This window comes from Penaeus chinensis, chromosome 4, assembly GCF_019202785.1.
Source record: "Penaeus chinensis breed Huanghai No. 1 chromosome 4, ASM1920278v2, whole genome shotgun sequence".
In the NCBI taxonomy this organism is placed as follows: Eukaryota; Metazoa; Arthropoda; class Malacostraca; order Decapoda; family Penaeidae; genus Penaeus; species Penaeus chinensis.
The window spans coordinates 30,348,270-30,353,269 of NC_061822.1; the positions used below are offsets into that span (position 1 = coordinate 30,348,270).

At 34.6% G+C, this 5,000-nt stretch overlaps 1 protein-coding gene across 4 annotated transcripts in view; it reads left to right on the top strand.

The window, feature by feature from the left end:
- LOC125025035 (probable G-protein coupled receptor 21) overlaps positions 1-5,000 on the top strand; it is a 108,360-nt gene that overhangs the window by 16,397 nt on the left and 86,963 nt on the right. The gene's annotated exons all lie outside the window — the stretch shown is intronic.

Genomic DNA, 5,000 nt, shown 5'->3' on the forward strand with positions numbered 1-5,000 from the left:
GGTACCTTAGTATTCTACCTTTGTATTTCCATCATCCCTATTTTCTTTTCCCTTCGTCTCTCTACATACACACCAGACAGGAATCGATCTTGGGTGTCACTGGTCCCAAGATCCTGCCAGAGAAGGTGTCTCACGGAATTCCTTCAAACCTGTGTATGCCTAGGTGTGTCTAGGAGTGTTTAGTCTGTAGCAGGAGGATAATTTTAATACCCCGGTGCTGATCAACGCCTTTCTGGAGACAGCAACTGGCCTTTAGATATAGCAAGATGTGTAATTACGAAGAAAACTGCCGAAAAGTTGGTTCCCTATATATGAAGAGGGTGGGGTCTACATATTACAGTGTTCATATGGCAATATTTTAAATTAGACACTAAGCTGGAATAGCCGTTGGAGCGTATACGTGTTCTTTCACTCCCAGAATGCTATGTGAGTATAGGAATAGGTATTATATTTGTACGCGGTGTACCGGTGTGCTATAAAACGCCATTTCTATTGTGGTTTGAAATCTCAAAATCTTGTAGCTTGTTGATTTTCAGTTAGAGATACCACAATACCGTCACTTTTGAAGGACACCTTTCAGAAGTACAGTCTGACATGACGTTATTATTACTTATTTTTTTTCACGTCGTTCTATTTCATCAATTGGTTATTCAATTGAATTATACGGTTGCTATTATAACCGCAACGGCAGTAACTGAAACAGAATCACTTATCTACCTAGAACCCGGGCACTGATGTGGAGGGAATCGACCGCTGGCTGAGCACTGATGTTGAAATTCACTAAGAGATTAGCTGTTTAATAGCTTTGCCTGACCAGAGATTTGTGTCTTTAATTTACGGTTATTATTCACTTGCCACAAAAGTGATTAAATCCGATTATAATGGTCATAATTTTCATACTTGTTGAAAAAAGTCCTCAATATAAACCTTGGTAATTTTTCCACATTAATATATGTACAATATACTGACTGACGAAAGGCATGAAATAAAGGCAGTATTATTCAGAGCTATACAGATCCTAAACTAACGCTGTTACAAATACAAACGTATTTGTTCATTACATTATTAAATTTGTGTTGACTGATAATCAGCATTTTATTGCCAGAGTAACATCATTAAAACCTCCTATTGTTAAAATATTTTACGAAATTTACCTAAACTAGCTTTATTTATCTGTACTGTGTGAATGCAGTATATGAACAGGCATGAATAAGTATATTGGCTCTAATATGCGAGTGTGAAAAAAGTAGAATTGTAAAATAGGTGAATGTAAATGACTCATTCTGTAAAGCATTATTGACATTTTCATCTTGTTTACTGCAGTATTTTGTCGATGTTTCTTGTTTATTTCTTTATTTCTTTATTAATATCATCATTAATATTATCATTATTATTATTATCATTACCATTATCATTATCATTATCATCATTTACTTTATTATTATTATTTTTTTTCACGACGGTAATCACATATGTTTGTTCTGTTGGGAGAGCGGAAGGGGACTGCGGTCTGAACGTACACTTATGGATAAATGGACACTATTAAAGCAAAATATTGTACATAGGCATCTGATTTACCTTTCCATTTCGATCCATAAGCTCAACAAATGGTAGCCGAGCGTGGTTTGTGGTAAAGGGAAGGAGATCAATACGAATTTAAAAGAAAAAAAGTCGAGGAAAATAGGAGTGACAACGACGATTGCGGTGGACGGGCGTGAGTGCCTGTTCTCGGTAAACACAAACATTATGATCGCTGGAAACAAGAACTGAGAGCATGGCGGCTTGTCACGAGTATACGAATGAACCGGTTCATACCCTGGAGCAACCTAGGTTCGAGTTCTGGTCAGGGAAGGTTCTTATATATCGCAGAGTTAGTAAACGGTGATGGAGTGGAGTGCTATGCTTCAACACATGGACGAAAGATGAAAAAAAAAAAAAAGAGATGTCAGCAGCGTACGAGGGATGGACAAGGTTGGATAGTTACAAAAAAAGAAAAGAAGATACTGTGGATTAGATTTTAGAATATGTCAAGAGAAATACAGTTTTGTACAAGTACAAAGTGAATATACCAAATTGTGTTTTAACATTCAAGCTATTAGAAATGCAGGACCAGAAGTTAAAGACAAACAAATAGTACTGAAAGCAGTGTCCTTCAGCGATCCAGATGAGATTTTGATTCCATGCAGCAAGCCCTTAAGGCATTTGTAGGAAGTAAACAAGTACTGTCATTGGGTGCAGTGTCGGGGAGTAATGGGAGCGAAGCCCCTGCAGTGTTGTAAAATCTGAGTCAGTGTTTAACACAGAGGAGGCAAATGTTGTTGCACGAGGAAGAGGACGTGGCAGATTTAGAGACAGGAAGAGGAAATTCTACCAACAGAACTGAGAAACATGGAGAAAGAAACTTGACAAATATAGAAATGTTAGAAAGTGATATATATATATATATATATAGATCATAGTACCATAGGTGTCCAGTATGTCTGAGAAATGTGTATGTAAATAGCGTAGGAGAGAAAATACAATAAGATAATAATTTTGTTAACAGTCTTAGGATGATGTCTATAACTGCTGTTATCAAAGACTTAACATGTAGTTCTACTGTGTGTGGTATTGACTGGTTGAAATCATACATACAAACTTTATCGAAAGAAGAAAATTTGAGAATAGAAGAGAAGGGAAGTAAGACATTTAAATTTGGTGACAGTAGTCTCTTAGGTCAATGAAGAAGGTCAAGTTTCCAGTGAACATTTGAGGTGACAGAGCACATATCACAGCTGACGTGGTAGATTGTTCTATTCCCCTTCTTTTCAGCAAGAAATCAATGAAGAAGTAACAAATAAGACGACTTGATGTTGCAGTAATATATGGAAAAGAGGTGTACTATTGCCTTCCACTAGGGGATGAGAAAGAAGTTTGGAAGAAAACCGAAGAAATAATGTCAATTTGAGGACTTAGTGACAAAGAACAGAAAAAAATGACACCAACAATTTAGTCATCCCACATCCCACAAGAGATTAATTCAGCTATTGAAGGATGACATGTGCTTCATTCATTCATGTGCTGAAGAGATGGCAGATAGCTGTGAGATATGCATGAAGTATAAAAACACACTATTAAGACCAATTGTGAATGTAAATATTGCAAAGGAGTTCAACGAAGTGATGGCAATAGACCTAAAAGAATATAATAAGGGAGAGATTTATGTCCTACATATGGCAGACATGGCAACAAGGTTTTGAATATCATGTGTGGCAAAAAGTAAAGAACCCAAACTGAACTGTGATTTTTTTGTGTGACTGGTAGAGAGTTTGCTAACAACACATTCCTGGAAATGTGTGAAAACATGAACATCCAAGTTGTGCATACAACAGCATATTCGCTTTCAGTAATGACCTTTCTGAACTGCTGAGGTAGCTGTCTTGGAAACATGGTCTTAAATATTCTATCATGAAGAGAGAAAATTACCTGAGGAACTATATTTAAATAATAATTAACTTTATGATAATGTATACTTGGGGAAAAATATTTCAGAAAAGTGATTAAGAATTGACTTTGCTATTCTCAAAGAGACTTTTCAAACCGGATAGTTATTTTGGGTGACAAAAGAGGGAGTAACGTCTTGAAAATAGCTAGTCTTTGAAAGTGGATCTTTGAAATGATAAATGGATCATAGTTGTTTTGATTTTGAAGGAAAAAAATATGTTTATGTTTTTGCATCCATACAATATTGGTTTGCAACTGAAAGCATTTCCTTTTGAAGAGAATATTGACTCCTTTAAAAGTCATTTAGTAAATATATTTATGTTTTTCCATCCCTATAATGTGTTGTATTATGTTCTAACTTTGAAAGCATTTACTTATATTTAAAAGAGAGGGAGTATGTTAATTATGTTTAATTGTGATGTTGGGCTTCGCGAGCGTCATTTGTTGACGAGTTTGCTTTTGTGGGGAGCACGGAAAGGGTCCGCAGCCTGAATGTTCGGTTATGGATAACTTTGACAGCAATAATGATGACATGTACGGTGAATTTTTATTATTGTCTATTAGTATTCTTTGCTCTTGGTCTGCCGTATGATGCCTGATGTATTTTCAAAGAATTGATCCATTCTGTACAAGAAAAATAACTCCCAGACTTCCAATGTAATGTTCAAAAGAATGCGGATTGAAATTATGAATACTTTTCTAAATCTAATTAACTTCAGAACAGAAAGGAATGACATGACCACAGGAACAGCTGATTGTTCTGTCATTTGTGATGCGTTTTCATGATTCCTTCCAGCAACTCATTTTCTTGATGCAGCTATTGCAACTCCTGAGCAAATACTATTACCATGAGCCTATGTTATACTTGCAAGATTGCAGTAGAATTTGCGACGTGTATTTCATGATTTATGAAGGGTTAAGCAATCATAAGACTTGGGTTAGGTTTGCTTGCGTTGTAATTACTGATTTCCTGACGTTTCGTTTGTAAACAATATCAAGGGAATAAAACTAGGTTATGTAGCAACGAAATATATTACCTTTTCTTACTTAAATCCCTAAAAATATTTAAGGGGAACGATCTCGATGGTATGGAGTTCTACCTAAAAAAACGCTAATGATTCTGTACTTCGATGTAAATCTTAAATAATGATAATAATAATGATAATAATAATAATAATAATAATAATAACAATGATAATAACAATAATGAAAAAAAATAATGATAATGATAATAATAATGATGATGATGATGATGATGATGATGATGATGATGATGATGATGATGATGATGATGATGATGATGATGATGATGATGATGATAATAATTATAAAGATAATAATAATACATCCATCTGTCTTTGATGTCTTTAAACAAACATCAAACTAAAATGACATACAATTCCAACATGAACAACAACAATAAAAACAAATAAAAAACACTTGTAATTATTCAAATGAACTAACCAACATTCTTAACTCAGTCTTTTAGTTTTTTTTCAGAATGTTAAAAAAAAGAA